The sequence below is a fragment of the Momordica charantia genome (assembly GCF_013281855.1).
Source record: "Momordica charantia cultivar OHB3-1 chromosome 10 unlocalized genomic scaffold, Mcharantia_2.0 BLBB01000010.1, whole genome shotgun sequence".
In the NCBI taxonomy this organism is placed as follows: domain Eukaryota; kingdom Viridiplantae; phylum Streptophyta; class Magnoliopsida; order Cucurbitales; family Cucurbitaceae; genus Momordica; species Momordica charantia.
This window is the reverse complement of record NW_028275158.1, coordinates 14,380,830-14,399,933: the sequence shown is the minus strand read 5'-3', so window position 1 is coordinate 14,399,933 and position 19,104 is coordinate 14,380,830. Positions and strand designations below refer to the sequence as shown.

Genomic DNA, 19,104 nt, shown 5'->3' with positions numbered 1-19,104 from the left:
TACCACGCTAAGATAGACATCATTTCAAAGCTACCTCCTACTACAAATGTCAAAGGGATTAGAAGCTTTTTAGGGCATGGGGGATTTTACCGCCGCTTTATAAAAGACTTTGCTAAAATTTCTAAACCCTTGTGTTAATTGTTAGAACATGATAGACCATTTGTTTTTGATGATGACTGTTTAAAATCATTTGAAATGTTGAAAGTTGCTCTAAGTTCAGCTCCTATAATTATCGAACCTAATTGGGATTTACCTTTTGAGCTCATGTGTGATGCCAGTGATTATGCAATAGGAGCTATGTTAGGACAACGTAAAAACAAGATCTTGCATCCTGTGTATTATGCTAGTAAGACTCTGACCGGTGCACAACTCAATTACACTACTACTGAAAAGGAACTGTTAGCAGTTGTGTTCGCCTTTGATAAGTTTAGGTCTTACTTGATAGGCACAAAAGTCATTGTTTTTACTCACCATTATGCTTTAAAATATTTATTTGCTAAAAAAGATGCTAAACCACGTTTGATACGGTGGATTTTGCTACTTCAAGAGTTTGATATTGAAGTTAGGGACAGGAAGGGTACTGAAAACCAAGTTGCTGATCACCTGTCTAGATTGGAATCCCCGCTCTGTGATGATGGAACTGTTATACGTGAACAGTTTATTGACGAGCAACTCTTGCGAGTTGATTCAGTTCCGTGGTATGCCGATATAGCAAATTATTTGGTAAGTCGAATAGTTCCTTATGAGTTCAACAAGCAACAGGTAAAGAAATTTCTAAATGAAGTTCGATGTTATCGTTGGGATGAGCCTTTTTTATATAAGCTAGGACCTGACAATATCTTACGCAGGTGTGTCGCAGAAGAAGAGCACGAGGCGATATTAGACGCTTGTCATATGTCTCCATATGGAGGACATTTTGCAGGACACAAAACCGCAGCCAAAGTTTTGCAAAGTGGGTTCTTTTGGCCCACTCTGTTCAAAGATGCACATAAGTTTGCCCAGATTTGTGACAAATGCCAACGGACAGGTAATATATCTAAACGCCACGAAATGCCTCAAACCCCGATCCTGGAGATTGAAATATTTGATGTGTGGGGTATAGATTTTATGGGTCCATTTCCATCTTCTAATGGTAAGCTTTATATATTGTTAGCAGTAGATTATGTTTCGAAATGGATAGAAGCCATTGCAACTGCTACCAATGATTCCAAAGTTGTCATTCGTTTTCTGCAAAAGCACATTTTTACGCGTTATGGAACCCCGCATTGTCTGATAAGCGATGGGGGGGCTCATTTTGTGAATAGGTCTATGCAAAAGTTGCTGACTAAATACAATGTGCGTCATAGGGTTGCAACAGCATATCATCCTCAGTCGAATGGGTTAGCCGAAATATCTAATAGGGAGATAAAAAACATTTTAGAAAAAACTGTAAATCTTAACCGTAGGGATTGGTCATTTAAGCTTGCTGATTCACTTTGGGCATATAGGACAGCATTTAAGACACCCCTCGGCATGTCCCCCTATAGGCTAGTTTTTGGAAAAGCATGTCATTTGCCTCTTGAGCTAGAATATAAAGCATTTTGGGCTACTAAGAAATTAAATTTTGATTTGTTGGCTGCAGGTGAAGCGAGGAAGTTACAATTGTTGGAATTAGAAGAACACAGGCACTTTTCTTATGAGAATGCTAAGTTGTTTAAGGAAAAAACTAAACAGTGGCATGATAGGCGTCTTCGGCCGAACAATCTTCAAGAAGGTGATCTGGTTCTGTTATTCAACTCTAGGTTGAAACTTTTCCCTGGAAAACTTAAGTCTAGATGGTCTGGTCCCTTTCAAATTTTTAAAGTCTACCCATATGGGGCAGTGGATCTAGTTGACTCTAAGGGAAATGTTTTTAAAGTAAATGGGCAGAGACTTAAGCCGTATTTTGGAGAACCAGTGGATAGAGGAAAAACCTCTATTCAACTTTCAGGTCAATAAATTTTTGCGAAAAATATTTTTTCCTTCTTATCCGTTTTTGAAAGAACAAAAGTAAAGGAAGGAAGTCTCTGTATCTTATATTTTCTCTTTGTTTCATTGTAAAGTTTTTCTTATTAAGAGAATGTTTTTGAAAACGTTGAAAATAAGAAAGAAAAGAAAAACGTTGAAAAAAAAAAAAAAAGAATTACGCAGGCGCCTAGCGCCTGCCCTTTGCGAAAATAAATCACGCAGGCGCCTGGCGCCTGCCCTGTTTTTCCAGCAATTCGAAAATATTTTCCTTCACGGTTTGGGTTTTTAATTTTCGATAATATGGGCTTTATCTTGGGTCAAACATTAATCTTCTATGCTTTAGCTTTAAAAACTTCTCTTCAAATTTTGTTTCCCTAATCCTATTTTGTATTCAAATTTTTTTTTTTTTTTTCCTTTTAGGTTTAGGAAACCTAGTTGAACTTAAATCTCAATCCCTTTCCATTTAGGATTTAGTTTGGGGAAAGCTTTAAATAGACTCATTGCCTAAGCTTTACAACTCCACCAAAACCCACACAACTCTCTTCTTCCCCTTGTTTTTTCCGGCAAAACCCACTCCCTTCATCACCCTTGTTTTCGATTTTCAGCCATCACCAAAAAGAATAAGAAATTTCCAGCATTTGCTTACATCTATGGCTTCTTCTTCTCAACATACTTCACTTCCTACCTCTTCTACTCAAGCTCCAAATGCCACAAGCATTCCTTTTCCACCATTGGAGAACTTCCAACACCACATAGGTTCAGATTCTAGGCTAGCTGCTGTTAGGGGAGGAAACCCGCGTCAAACATTTGAATGTCCTCCATCCCAAGCTCCTACACAACATCCTATAATGAGCCCACATGGTTATGTTAATTTTCAGCAACTACCCACCCTTAATATACCTCAAAACAGTGAGTTTAGGGCTGAAAATCCTCAACAACTTCCTCCAATGATCAATCCGGGTATGTACCAACCGTTTATGTTTAACCCGGTTCCTTCCTATCATTTTCCCTTGTCCCAAATGCAAATTCCAGCTAGTGTTCATCCTTATGGAATGCCAAACCCATCTACTCTATTTCCTAGCGTTCCACCTTATTATGGAATGGGTCATTGGGTACCTCCACATAATTATGGTATGATTTCACCTAGAGTTTCCCCACCACCTCAACTTCCATTCCTAGAAAGAGGACCTCAAGCACCCCAATTGAACCCTAACATATCGAGTACCTTCAAAATGGGACAACTAAAACCCTTAGAGCCTCCTAGGATGCCAACCCCAACCAATATGCCAATGGATGCAGGAGATGAGCATGGAGGAGAGCAAGAGAAGAGCCATAGCCATAGGCTAGAGCCCGGGGTTTCGATAGGGCAAAAGAGGAAGGGCAAGGAGGTGATGATAGACCCAGAAATTGAGGAAGATGGGAGTAGTAGGCGTCTGACGCCTAAGGATTCATCTATGGAGAACAGGGACGAGGAGCAGTTTTATTCATCTCCATTGATTCTTACACCGGAAGATGGTAATGATGATTTTCTACTGGTTTCACGAGGACATTGTTCAAATATGCCGGAAACAGAGGATACCGAGAACGAAGTGGTGAGAACAGATACTCAGGAACCTTCCCCATTGGATACACCTACAGAAGGAGCGTTTTGTAGTCACCAAGAGTTGCCTACTGGGGCAACTGGATCTACTCCATTGGCAACGGATGAGTATGTCACACCGATGGCCACTCTACCAGGGGTAAGGGATGCTCACACTATTCCTTCTAATACAGTTAACCCGCTTGGGTGTGATACAGGTAGATCCAAGGTTGGGGAGAATAGTACTCAAGAACCTACCAGCGGAGAAGATCTTGAGGACACGCAGACGATAAGGGAAATGTTCCAATACAAGAGGCGGGAGAGAAAGAGTTCAAAACGTCGTGCAGTTCAGGCTAAGAAGCCAACAGTGCCCGTGAATGAACCTAAAACGAGAGCTGCGAAAGCTAAAGCAGCTGAAGCTAAGAAGAAGGTAGTGGCACCTGGGCCAATTGATACAATTGAACTAGACTTGTCTGAGGGAGAGGAGGTCGAGACGAAATGGAACGCGGCAAATTTAGCCACTCGAACTTCATTAATGAAATCCCGTAAGATTATGACAGAATTGGGATTCGATCTCACTCTAGGAGATGTGCCTGATGATTGGAGGGAGACCGCTAGAGGCAAAGAGTGGAGACCACTCATTCAGCCCATACAATGTGAGGCTTTGGAGTTAGTCAGAGAGTTCTATGCTGCTGTCCATCCCCAGTCACATATAGCCATAGTGCGCGGGAAGGAAATACGGTTTGATGCCACTCAGATCAACTACACCTTCAACATTAAGAATATCAGAGATGCTGTGGGCAATAAGATGTTAGTGACTCCGACTCTAGCACAGCTTGATGAGGCTCTAGCATGTGTTGGGAAGCCCTCTGCCACTTGGGATTTGACTACTCATGGCAAGGTACGACTAAAACCCGAGGATGTTTCCCTAGCTGCTGCAGGATGGTTATACATAGTCAAAAACAGAATTCTGCCAACGGAGCATGATGAGCATGTCACTCAGGATAGGGCACTGCTGGTTTATGCCATGCTAAAGGGCATAGATGTGAATTATGGAGAATTGATCAATACTAGTATCCATGAGTGTGCCCACCGAACACGTGGTAAGCTTTATCACCCACGTTTGGTCACTTCTTTATGCTTGCGACAAGGTGTACAGCTCCCTGAGGATCAAATTAAGAGAGATGCCCCAATTGTGGAAGAGAAGAATATTCGGCGTATTATCGCCCATGCGTTACAAAGAAGGGAAGGTACTGGGATGTCTCCTACATCGGAGATCCGTCGTCTTCGAGAGGAGAACCAACAGCTGCGAGATCAGGTTCGAGAAGTCGTGCAACATGGGAGGCGCCAGCCGCCTGGGAAGCCTGCAGAAAAACTGGTTTTCTTCCAACTTTGCCCTTAATGAAACGCGTCTTCCAATGCATTTTGGTGGTTCCAACCGATGCATACGTGTAGAAGAAGTGTTCCACTATCAGTTTGAGCACGATTTGGTCAGTCAAAAGAGTTGGAAATGGGTGATTCACCATCGTTTTAGGACCTACCTAACCAATTCTGCACAGCTATAAATTCCAGCAACTTCTCCACCAAAATCATCAAGCCTTGCTTCCTTCTCTTGATCATTTTTTAGTGTTTCTTTGTTGCTTTCTAAGTACTCTTGAGTTGCTTTGATTAGTTACTTTTGGTTTTTAAATCCCGAGCACTTTACATTTCTTTATTGAGCTTGTTTTGTTTCCATTTGTACTTAGTCATTTTCTACTTATTCAAATATGTAAAACCCAGTACTTTGCTTATCTTCCCTTTGCCTTTACTTTATTTTTAGAGAGTTGTGTTTTTGGAGGAAAGAGCACGTGACACTCCCCCTTGCTTGAAAGAGAAGGGCGAAGCTCTCAATCCCGATAAAAACTCTCCGTTAGTTAACTTTTGTTTTTCACACATGCATTCCACATTCAACCATTTTACTTGCTGTATTTTCTTCAATATGTCTTTCTAAATTCCCGTCTCTAGTCCGGTTATGGATAGTTAGCCTTTTATGTCTAAAAAGGGTTGCTAAGAAGTAGTGTTTTTGCTTTCCATTCATTGCTCAACATGTTTTCCCAAAAAGTTAGGATTTAGAGAAGGCCACTGTAAATCTTAACAAGTCAATACTGAAAAGGTTGCTTATTTGCATTGTTGAGTGGTTAAACCGAGGAGAGGAGCGCCTTAGACATAAGGGTTCCGCTTAAGTAGCCTAGACATAGGACCTTAACCCGAGGTTGCGACTATTTCCATCCTAAAACTAAGATATCTCTCATAATAGACATATTAGGGAATGTCTTAGGACTTTGAAGTTGCTTAGACATAAGTCAAGTGAGAAGCGTAGTCGTTGGTTTCTAAAGTAAAATGCATATTATCCTTAGCATGTCCTTGATTCTTTGTTGGCTAACTTGAAGTAATTCGGGCTAGGTTTTATCATTATAAGTCCAAATCCCAAATCCAAAACCATTATTTGTGACCACTTCCCATTTTACAATAATCACTCATTTCAACATTCACTATTGTTTAAAACTTTAGAGTTTGTAAATTATTTAGAAGTCCTTGAGGATCGATACTTGGATACTCCATCCATTTTATATTACTCTGACAGGTGTGCGCTTGCATCTATATAATTGTTACCACGCTTAGTGCGTGCGTTCAGCATAAACGCCCAGTCAATGCTCAACAAGATCATGGAACATTCATAGTCATGCTCTTCATCACATTATGCAATCAAACATAGACACACTCTATAAGATTCGACGACAACCACAACCATGAACAAGTTAGTTACCAACCTCGAGTCTCCCTAACATCTCAAGCACCGCTACGCTTATCACAGCTATCCTAGCCTTCCACAACTAACTCCTTCGAGTAGAGTCCGCCCCTGACCATTTTTACCCAGAGCCCCGACACTACTGCATCGTCCCTCGATCATTTTTATCCAAGGCTCCGATGACTTTACCATCTATCGGCCCTTGACCATTTTTACCCAAGGCCCCAATAGTTTTCCTTCCAAAAGACTCCTCGCATCGACCCTCGACCATTTCTACCCGAGGCCCTGACACTCACCCAATCGCTTTCCCCAAGAATCCAACGTTCCTTATCATAACCGACTCCACATCAACCCCTAGCCTATGAACAGGGTCCAAAAATATGCTTCTATTACACCCACATCTCATAAGAAAATAATATGATTCAGACCAGCACGCTCGCAACATAAAGAAACGTTTATACATGCTCAACCAGCTCGCTCAAATCATAAATGAACACTTATGCAAACTATACAAGCACGACCACAACATAAGAAAACATAATCACAATAATTCTAATTTGACGTGCATCCTTTGTAAACATACATCATCCCACAACAGTTCTCAGCAGTTTAGCAAGGCAAAATTTCACCATCATCACCGACAAATATTAAACACTACACCAAGCATACAGATTAACACAAACGAGAGTTACCTAGCACAATAGCGTATCAGTATCAATATTAAACATCACAAAACAACACATTAGAGACCAACTAGCACACATTAACGCATGCACACGCCCCTTGTCTACTTACACACAACCGCGCCCTTAAGTTTTACGTCGATCTCACACCTAGGCACACAAAATCGACTTCATATAGGTGTGGGTAACCTAGATCTAGCTCGCCAAGGTGTGGGTAGCCTATCTCGGGCTTCGAACGGACGTGGGTCAACACCGAAAGTCACCGAGAGGGAGAAAATGCCGCAAATCTGGGCCAAACACGAGCTGGTCGCTTCTGTCTGAGTCGGGGAGAGGTGCTGCAGGTACAGGGCGCCGAAGAACTCAACGCTGAGGGGAAAGTCGCCGTCGAGACAGCCGGATCTGGCGAGAACCGATGTTGCTCGGAGCAGTCACGCGTCGCCGCTAGGATTTCGCCGGACTTGCTTGTGGTCTGCTCAAAGGTGTCGGATCTGGGCAACAATGCAGTCGTCGAGTCTGTTAGATTCTTGCTGCTGCAGGTCTGCCGTTCGCCGCTGAACACGTCGTCGGAGGGAAAGAAAATCGCGCGACCCGTTATCCCTCGCCACCTACCGCAGCTGCTGCTACCAACGACGCCGAAAAGAAGCCGTGCCCGCTGCAATGGTTGCCACCGTCGAGAGAGAACATCACCGTGGGGGCTGGGTCGCCGATCGCCGGCTTGAAGGTTCACGCTGTTGCCGTCGTCGCCGGAGGAGGGGTACGGGCTACCGGAAAAATAGAGAGGGGGGGGGGGTGTGGCGGCTAGAGGGATGGGATAGGAGAAAGAGATGAAACCCTAGGTTTGTTTTCTTTTCTTTTTATTAATCTTTCTTTTCCTTTGTTTTAAAACCAAACCAACCCAAAAGCCCAACATAACCAAGCCCAAGAGAAAAAGAAACCCATCCCAACTTAAGATAAAACCAACCACACGGAGCCCGATATATATAAATTTAATTAAAGTTTAATTTAAAAAATAAATGAAAATCTCCTGATTCGAGACTAACTAACCTGAGGGACTCGTGGCGTTACAGAGTAGATCCAACATGGCTCCTCCACTACACTCCGATTTCTTGCATCTTCGAGTAACTCCGGTGAGATCCCACATTGTTCAACAGCGACCCTCCACAAACGGTGGCCATTTGCAGCATCTCTCTGGTAGCGTGCGTTCAACGAACAAGAAAACCAGCGGCTTGAACCCATGACCAGTAGCAATTTCGGCGTCCTACACAGATTTTGTAGCAGTTAGAGTGGTTTTGTATTCATTTGTGACAGATTCGCATTTGGCAGCGGCTTCCAACGGCTTCGGGTCCAAACAACGACTCCTTCGTCACCTAGGCTCGTGTACAACAGTGTTCGGTAGCAGATTTGGTGCGTCTCCTCTGCTGCAACTCGTGGACAGCAACATTTCAGTGGCATTCAGCACTTAACCACACTCTTTCGAAGCTCGATCTAAGTTTCCCATTCTTGTTCGAGTTAGATCGAGCTAGAACTAAGTCACCCACACCCATACGAAGTTAGTTTTGCGGTAACGAACCCTTTGAACTCTCTTATGATCAATTGTTATGGATAAAAAAATGGGTTTTGACATGCTGTTTTTTTTTTTAATTGGATGCCTAGGTACTGAAACAACGCAAGATCTAGGGGCGTAGGAGTGTGTAAGTAGTCCTTACTTGAGGGGATTGTTTATTGTTTGACTGTGGATCTATAAGTGTCTTTTGAATGATTGTTGCGATTGATGATACCTTATAAATGTTGTTTATGATTTAATTGTTGAGTAACATTTGGAAGTACATATAGGTGTGGGATATACTGTATTATGAGCTATATACATGTTGGATGTAATATTGGTTGACAACGTTGGATTGATGTTATGTTCTGGTTGGGATGAATGAGAAAGTTGTGTCAACGGTTTTGGTTCTATGATTTGTTGTGTTTCGAGCATGCTGACTTCGTTGTGCGACTCGTATTTGAAAATGAACTATTGAGAACTTGTTTGATAAGATATTTGTTGGCTTCCTTTTCTGAATTCAAAGCATGTTGAATATTAAGAGAAATGTATTCTTGTGATGCTTGATGACCATGCCTTAATTATAGTTGCAAAGGTTCATGAATAACGCATGTTGCATTGATGTGAGATAATTTAAGAATGGGTTATGGCTTAGAAGCATGTAGGATTCTGGTAAGAGTTTCGGGATGTAATGAAGTGGATGGAAGACTAACAGGACCAGAGGGCTAGCACGTCACTAGTTGGGTATCGAGGCTCCAGGTGCAAAGTCGGGGATCGATACCTCAATTTGGTAGAGATGAGTGTGGAGGCCCTAGGTACAAAGGTCAGGGGTCGACACGGTGATTCTAATTGTTGAATTGGTATTGGGTCTTGATGTGGTGGTGGTCAAGGACCAATACGTTGAGTAGTCGTCGATGCCTTGGGGATAAATGTCAAGGGTCGATGCACAGCTCAAGGCATTAGGGATAAATGGCAAGGTTAAACGTCAAACTTCTGTAGATGAGTGTCGGGGCCTTGGGAATAATTGGCAAAGGCCGATACGATTCAAGGAGTTAGACTTGGAGGACTAACATAAGTTGCTTGGAGGCTAAGGACCAATACATTGAGTACTCGTCGATACCTTGAGTATAAATGTTAATGGTCGATGCACAGTTTAAGGCCTTGGGGATAAATGACAAGGTCGAACGCCAAGCTTCTGTAGATGAGTGTCGAGCTTTGGGGATAAATGGCAAGGGTCGATACGATTCGAGGAGTTTGACTTGGAGGGCTAACATAGTGTGATAGGTTAGGAGGTGCTTGGAGGCTAAGGACCATTACGTTTGGTAGTAGTTAAGGCCTTGGGGATAAATGTCAAGGTCCAACATCAAGCACCGTAGAGAAGTGTGGATGCCTTGTGTTTCCGAGGTCAGGGGTTGGTACGACTCGAAAGAGTAAGTCTTGGAGGAATTAGGAAAGAGAACTAGTGAATTGAGATGTAAGGATGAGTTTGAAATGTATGGTGCATGTTTAGTTAAACTTTTGCATAAACTGCTTCTTCTAATATGTTTCTTTTTACTTAAGGCTTGAAGTTAATGATAAGCATGATGTGTTGATTCTTTGATAAGCATGATGTGTGGGTTCTTTGCTAAGCATGCTGTTTATGCGTGACCCTTCAGGTGTGTACTGCTTACTGGGTATCGTGATTGTACTCACCCCTTATTTTTCTCACCAGACTTTGTAGGTAACAGGGTTACTCTTTGGAATGGTGGTGGCGAGGAGGAGGCTTGACTGGAAAGACCATTAGCTGTGCTACGTGCATTTAATTTCTTTTAGTTAGGATAGTTGCAGTTATTTTATCTTGTAGTTGAGTTGTTAGTGGTTGGTTTGTGTAGTTTAATGGTTTAAAGGATGTTTTAAGGTTGTCAATTCATTATTCTTTTTAGAACATTAATTTTGTTAGCTTCTTGAACTATGGGACTGTCACCTACTTAGGATACTTATGAATACATTTGTTTAAGTTGATCGAACTTGAGTTAGCTTTTGCTTCGTTGTCATTCAAGATGTTAATATTCATTAGTAGATGGTTTATGGTTAGTAAAGGTTTCCTTGAGGAGTTTGGATAATGTGAAGTTGGTAGTAAATGGATTATCTGTAAAGGATTTAAATTTCTCTTAAATCTTTAGTGTAACGCCCCGCGTTACTCAGGTTAGTTTACCCTCGAGTCTCCGGGCCTCCTTTCTTAGAAATTTCTTTTATTTAATTTAACTGTTTCATTTCATTTTATTTCGAGCTGGTGTGGTAATTGTTATGAGTGTTGAAGTGTACTTACGTATCTAATTATTGTGTAACGAGGAAATTGTTTTCTCTACATTTGTTCTAGTTCGTTGGGCCCAAATTATGTATCTAGGTAAGTGGGCCTTCCTTGTTTTAAAACAAGAGGGAGAAAGAAAAACCCTAGCCCAAGTGGGTCCCTTCTTGTAAAAACAAAAGACAGGTAAGGAGAAAACCGTAGCCCCCAAAACCCGTCCCATTCGTGAACCTCTCCCCCCCCGTTTTAGTTTTCGTTTTCTTTCTCTCTTCTACCGGTGCCTCAACCCTCCCCGAAGCACTCGACGGACGGCGACCTCCGACGTAGCGGCTTACCTCCTCCGGTTGATAGCAATAGGCGGCACGGCAGGCAGCGGCAGTGGGCGACTCCTGGCAGCGGCGGTGCGCGGCGTCGGGCAGCAGCGGACGTGCGCGGGCGTTGGGCAACAGCAGTGCGCGGGGGGTCGGGCAGCAGCGGTGCGCGGTGACGGACAGCAGCGGTGGTGCGCGGATTCCGGTAGCAGCGGGTCGTGGCGCGGGTCCTTGCTGCACACAGCGTCGTGGGTATCGTTTTTGGTGGGTTTTTACTGCTAAAATAGTCCGGACAGCAGCAGTTTCCGATCTCGGTGCCTACCCATAACCATTAGAGGCTCGATATACGTAACCCACATTTATTCGAGTTAGGCCTGAGTTACCCGCACCTAGACGAAGTCGATTTTTGCGGTAATGGACATTGCGAGATCTCTTAAATGAATTTAGACGGCTGGAAATTTGTATTAATTATTTCGTTTGTCTATTGTTGGTTAGGTGGTGAATTGACGCAAGATATAGGAGCATAGCAGTGAGTAAGTAGCACCAGGGGGCGAGTGCGTGTGTTATTTAACGTTAACGGAGTAGTCTTGCGCTGATTTTTAATTAAAATAATTTATTTCATGCATGTAGGAATTATTAGTCTTGGTTTTTAGGGCTTCTAGTGATTGTGTTGAGTTCCGTGTTCTATTTTCATTGTTAGACATTATAAAAAAATGCATGACTTGTTATAAAAAAAAGCCTGTTACATAGTTTTATCGTTTTGTTATATTTTGTTGGAAGCTGTTGTGTTAGTGATTTTGTTTGGTATAATGAAAAGCATGCCGGTAAATTGTGCTGTGAATGAAGTACGTGCTGAAAGCCTGTTACATAGTTTTATTGTTTTGTTATATTTTGTTGGAAGCTGTTGTGTTAGGGATTTTGTTTGGTATAATGAAAAGCATGCTGGTAAACTGTGCTATAAATGAAGTACGTGCTGAAAGCCTGTTACATAGTTTTATTGTTGTTATATTTTGTTGGAAGCTGTGGTGTTAGTGATTTTGTTTGGTATAATGAAAAGCATGCTGGTAAATTGTGCTGTGAATTTAAGGGTGGAAGACGTGTTTATGGGATTGTCTTGGGAGGATTGGTGGAAATTGTCAGGTGTGACGTGCTGGGCTAGTGGTTCGTTAACCTGGGGTCCCTTGAAGAGAGATTGTACATTAGTCGCTAGTTACGCAAAGCCTTGAGCAAGGCCTTGGGGATAAATGGCAAGGCCGTAGCTCAGTTCTTGTATAGGAGTATTGGGGTCTTGGGGATAAATGTCAAGGACCAATTCGCTGGACAGTCATCGGTACCTTGGGAATAAATGTCAAGGACTAGTGCACAGTTCAAGGCCTTGGGGATAAATGGCAAGGCCGAACGTCAAGCTTCTGTAGAGAGGTATTGGTATCTTGGGGATAAATGTGAAGGGCCAATACAACTCGAAGAGTTAGACTTGGGGGACTAACGTAAGGTGTTGCTTGTGGGTGATAATTCAAGGTCTTGGGAATAAATGGCAAGGTCGAGCACCAAGAGTGGTAGAGGAGGGGCGGTATCTTGGGAATAAATATCAAGCGCCGATACGCCTCGAAGAGTTAGACCTGGGGTACTAACATAGGGGGGTAGAGCGAGTGCTAGCTTGTATGGTAAGGTTAATCCGCTGTTATCATTCCTTGCTGCCTATCTGTTGTATTCTGCTATTGATTTGATGTGGTTGTGATTACGAGCATGCTGTTGTGTTTAGTTAGGGAGGGCTACTTACAGAGTATTTTATGTACTCACCCCCCCTCTACCTTATTTGTTTCAGGTGTGAACAGGGCCGACCGTGGTGATGAAGTGGAGGAGGTTTGACTGAGGAGGGATCACTAGCTGTGTTGGTTAGGATAGGGAATAATGTCGCGCATTGTAGACATCGTTAAAATCTTATTGCTCGGAAATAAAAGGGGAATTAGACACTGGGTTAACTCAAAGGACACTCTTTCGTATTGCGTTATGGATATTTTTACTATTCGAGTTACTGATGTATTTTGAATTACTAGACAAAACGGTTATTTTCTTTTGATTGGATTCCTGACCACTGAGGCGGGTATTGTTTTCTGCATATTCCATTGTTGTGTACCTCCATTTTGAATGTTGCATTAAGAGAACACAACATTTTTCGTTACCTTAAATAGGAGGGTTCAGTAAGCGTTATAGGGCTGTTATCTCGTTAAGCGTATCAGAAATTCGGGTCGTTACATTTAGTGTTGTTGTTTTGTTTGTTCAAGCTCTCGTGAATGTTGAATCAGAGTAGCGCAAAAGAAGTATGGTGGTTTTTATTGTTTAGTCTTGTGGTGAAGTTAATTCCCTTGTTTAAGTGAAAATTTTAAGTAGTCTTAGTCACGGTCCCTATTTGGAATTGTTGAAAATCCTGGGGCGTTACAATATTAAACTCTACCCCATGTAGTTTTATCATTGATAGTGAAAGTTACACTAATGTCGCTAGCAAGGATATAGTGGAGAGGTTGAATTTAGCCACTACACCCCACCCATGGCCTTATAGCCTACAATGGTTGAATAATAGTGGAGATGTGAAGGTCCAAAAGCAAGTTCAAGTTCCATTCAATATAGGCAGGTACAAGGACGAGGTAACTTGTGATGTTGTACCTATGCATGCTAGTGATTTCATGCTAGGGAGACCGTGACAATTTAATAAGAGAATGAGTTTTGATGGTTTTCTTAATAAATATTCCTTTGAGCATCAAGGTAAGAAAATCGCACTTGTACCTCTTTCTCCAAAAGAAATACACATTGATGAGTTAAAATTGGGGGAAAGAACGTTGGAGGCCGAGAAAAAGGAAGTTGTTGAACTTCAATCTCAAAAGAAAGAAAAGGCCCCAAAAAGGAATGAGAAAGCCATGACCCTCATGACTAGAATAGATGAAATAGAGCGAGCTCTATGTGCTACACAATTGCTTCTTCTATATCTATATGAAGGTAATGATCTCCTAACTCAAGAAAGAAGAAATACTTTGCCTAGTACTCGTGTTGAGTTTTTACAGGAAATCGAGGAGACAATGCCCGAAGCCATATCATACTTGGAAAGAAGAATGGAAGAAGAAGAAAGATAGCAAGAAGGAAGCTCTTTTGAGCCACCCACTCAAGGATCCCAAACACCTCAAGAGGCTGAGCCACATGAGGAGAGCCAACATGACAATCAAGTGGAGATCTTTAAGAAGAAGGAAGAAAACGAAGTTTTTCAACTTCATCAAGGTAATATTCCTATTATATATGTTTATCATGCAACTAACTTGCTTCATTTGGATGTAGGTAAACAACTTGATTTGAGGACGAATCCAATTCAAGAAGTAGATGATGTGATAATATTTGGCCCAACACTCTAAAAAGACACCTACACCAATAATGAAGAGAGCCTTGAGGAAAGACCCTCAAAATGAAGGAGACTTCATTGGACACATCAACAAATTTTGACCATTTTGAAGACCAATGAAGAACCCACTAGAGTCAAACGGAAGCATGGAGAAGAAGAGAAGCCAAGTGAGTGGCCCCGTTTGAAGGACAAGCCTATCGAAAGGCCACCCGCACACACGCACCACTAGGTGCACGCCCTTGCGCACGCTTGCCCTTGCCGTGCACGTCAACGTGCAGCGAGAGCCTCACATCACGCCCCCAGCCGCATGCACCAACGCCTTGCTAACCTCACAGTGTCGTTCCTCTGCGCATGTTGCCTGCCGCCTACGTCTGCTCACCAACGCCTGTCGCCCGTGCCTGCTCGCCAGCACCCTTGCACGCTCAAGCGCCCGTGCTCCTCTGTCGCCCACAGAGCCTATGCTCGCGCGTGCCGCACGCCCACCAGTGCCCACGCCCGCTCGCACCGCACGCCCACCAGCGCCCACGCCCACTCGCACCGCACGCCCATCATCACCCCTGCCGCCCAGCGATCGCACGCCAGCGTCGAGCGTCCCTGTCCGTCGCCCATGCGCACTATGCCCCTCCCGTGCGGGCCATTGACTGCCTAACCCTTGCATTGCTGCCCACTCCATCCATTTAAAGAATAGATTTCCTATCGATTCTAGAATATTTTGGTGGGATTTATTTTGGATTTTATTTTGATTTAATTTGTTTTAGTTATCATTTTAAAATTCAGTTTTAGGTAAGTTTTATATTTTTTTACCAATTTATCAATTTTTATTTATTTTTAATTTTGTTATTTTGCTTAAAAGGCCAAGGGCCTTGGCCTATATATATGCGTATACCCCTTTATTGTTGAGATCTTAGTGGTTTCAAATTGAATAAAACCGAGTGTATTTTATCCCTTTGCCGTGTGCAAAACCCTTCCCAAATATCGAATCTGTTTATGTGGTTGAACTTAGGCTTTCGTATTTGACCACTTGGAGCATGCTTGTTTGATTCGTCATCAAACTCGTTGAGTGTTTCCAGCCTCGAGCATAGTGAATATTCTGTCTGCTCAAGGTAACAACTGCAAAGGTAATCCCTCTAACTCTTAGCCTTTCGAGTTGAACCAGCTCTACGATTGGATTCAAGTGGCTTGTGGCTCAAGTAGCTCAATACGCTAGGGTTGTCGCGTATCACCAAATGTAATAATAATTATTCTCAATAGATTACAACCCCACAGTTCGAAAAGCTAAACAAATCTAATAACCCCAAAGAGTAGTGAACTGACAACTTAAAACATCCTTTAAACCATAAAACTAAACATAACAAACCATTAATAACTCAACTACAGGATGGAATAACTTTAACTATCCTAACTAAAAGAAATTAAATGCACGTAGCACAGTTAATGGTCTTTTCGGTCAAGCCGACCTCACCACCACCATTCCAAAGAGTAACCCTGTTACCTACAAAATCTGGTGAGAAAAATAAGGGGTAAGCACAACCACGGTACCCAGTAAGCAGTACATACCTGAACGGCCACACACAAACAGCATGCTTATCACAGAAAGTTCAAACGACATGCATAACAAACCATCATGCTTTAGATAATAAAAATATAAACATATCTGAACATGCAACCTACATGCCAAACTCATCCTCGCACCTCAATTCACTAGTTTGTTTTCTTGTTTCTAAAAGATTTACTCATTCGAGTCGTATCGACCCCTGACCTTTGTACCCAGGGCCTCGACACTTCTCTACTTCACTTCACGTTCGACCCTAGACCTTTGTACTCAAGGCCTCGAACTGTTGCACCGATCCTTGATCATGCATAGCCAAGGCATCGACACTTCTCTAAACTCATTAGTTCTCTTTCCTAATCCTCAAAGACTTATCCCTTTGAGTAGTATCGACCCCTGCCTTTGCACCAGGCCTCGACACTTTTCTATGGCACCTGACGTTCGATTCCTTGACCTTTGTACCCAAGTCCTCGAACTGTTTCATCGATCCTTGACCATCTATGCAAGGCCTCGATGACGTTGCAACGTATTGGTCCTTGTCCTTTCCACTTAAGGCCCCAATACTTGCCTTCCCTCTAAGACTCATTGCATCGACCTTCGACCTTTGTACCCGAAGCCTCGACACTCATCTTTGTCCACAATTTGGCGTATCGATCCCAACCTTTGTACCCAGAGCCTCGATACCCAACTAGTGACGTATCAGCTCTCTGGCCCTGATACTCACCCATTCACTTCATAACATAACCATACTCTCACCAGAGTCCTACTACATGCTTTCTAAACCATGACTCATGCATCATTCAGCTCATAAATACAATTCAGCATGCTTCCACAACATAAAATCATTCTAACAACGAAACAATATGCCAATCATGCTTTCACAACATATCAATTTTCACAACAAATCAGTATGCTTTTATGAACATGGCATTACACTAATACGACTATCAATAATCTAGAAATACATCCAACACACCAACAGTAAGTCAATAATGCCAATATGTTATCCTAACATAATAATTCTTAACAACAGCTACACAATGAGTTTTGTCATAACAGAGCATAATCAAACAAATTTTAAACAATTAGAACCATGCACAGTTCATCTAGAGCACTTAATATCCAACATTCGTAGAAAGACATCCAGCATCAATATTGAATAAGCATTACTAGATATAATAAGACTCATAATACACGCCAAAAAATTCATGCATATTCAAACAACAAACATCCGCACAAATAAGAACTACTTACAAACAATGGCCCTAACGCTACTATGCTCGTCGAAGGATTCCCTAAAATAAACGAGATTACATTTGCGTTAGAAATCCATTGGAAACACTTCAATTAATTGAAACCAAGCTTGGGGTGATTCGTTACCTACTAACTCACACTAAAATCTCTTGGGTTAGGAGTGGGTCAACGCGGAAGAGGTTCAGGCTCCCAAAATCGAGTTCAAACGGCCATAGGCTTTCTTGTCCGATGCCGAAATGTGATGGGTAACGCTGAATTGAGTTCGAAAAAGGGTGGGCCAATGTCGAATCAATGCCGGAGGGGGGGGGGTATTGCAAAACGACTTCGTACAAGGGTGGATATCACGAAACAGGCTCCATTTGAGTGTGGGTCACTGTAAAAAACCATCGGAAAGCTGTTGTCCACGAAAACTAGCAGGGCCAACACACAATCGATGTTGTCACATATCTTGTCGTGGAGGTAGGAGCAATGTCGTGGGACATCGAAAACGTGAGCTACTGCTGTTGGAAGGGGAGAATGTCGCGGCTCTGTGGGAGTCAGTCGCAAACCACCACTGAGGACTTGCTGTGTCACTCGAAGACGTCGGAAACGACTGTTGCTGATCGAAGCCGGCGTAGTCTGTTAGGGCCATGGGATGCGCCGCCGCAGGTTTGCCAATGCTAGAGATCGTCGGTGGTCGCTCGGATCTGCATGGGTTCCCCATCACACCGTACGTCGCTGTCGCCAGCAGAAACAACGGATGCACGTCGTTCGTGTTCGCTGGACGCTGCCGCCGACGTTCGCTATTTGCCTCGGGAGCGTCTTAGTGCTCGTCGTCGTGAGCACATGGTTGCCGGGGAGGGGTGCTGGGAGGCGGGAACGAAAACCACAAGGGGGAGCGGGCGGCTAGGGTAAGAGGAATGGGAAGACGAAGATGAAGAGGTAGCTTAGGGTTTCTTTTCCTTTTTTTCTTTGTTTTATCTCACTTGTCGTGTTTTGAAAATTATAAAGCGCAATAACCCACTAAAAGAAAGCCCAAAAATTAAACTCTAGTAACCAAACTAAAACTCAGAACAATCCATAACAAAATAATTAACTGGACCTCTAAAATCCAAGAGTTAAATCCAAAACGTAAAAATTAAATTTCCTAAAACCTTGGATTTAAGATTTAATTAAAAATATTTTCTAAAGTTCGAAAATTTAATTTATCTTAATCCAACGAAATTAAACTAAATTCTAATTTACCCAAATTTAGAATTCCAAAATACAAAATCCAAGAATTTAAAGTTGTAATGCCCTGCATTACCTTTAACAGTATTTTTGTGACTTTATATTATTATTATATTTCATCTAAGCTAGTCAAATCTAATAAGATTAGCAAGATTATAATTGTATCTAAGTAACAAAATTAACAATACTACTTTAGTAATTAGTTAAATATTGTGAATTATGGTAATTGTAATGGTAGCCTTATTTGAGTATTTATAAAGTTTCTTACATGTTACTCAAAGTTTTATTATAAGGTAATTAACCAAGTAAATACTACTATTTGGGTAATTGTGGATAAACTCACTAAATCATAACACTTTATACCTGGTCAAGCTACTTATACGGTGGAAAAATGGGCAGATTTGTATATCAAAGAGATTGTAAGGCTTCATGGTGTTCCAGTTTCAATTGTGTCTGATAGAGATGCTAGATTCACATCCTTTTTTTGGAAAAGTTTGCAAAATACTATGGGTACTAAGCTGGAATTT

The 19,104-nt window shown here is 42.2% G+C and overlaps 1 long non-coding RNA gene across 1 annotated transcript; it reads right to left on the bottom strand.

The window, feature by feature from the left end:
* Positions 1-15,783: 15,783 nt before the first annotated feature.
* LOC148208626 (uncharacterized) lies at positions 15,784-18,302 on the bottom strand. The gene is made up of 3 exons (XR_015788466.1): positions 17,495-18,302; positions 17,369-17,409; positions 15,784-16,066 (listed from the first exon to the last, which is right to left on the bottom strand). It is a non-coding gene; the product is annotated as an uncharacterized LOC148208626 (long non-coding RNA).
* Between the last annotated feature and the right edge of the window lie 802 nt (positions 18,303-19,104).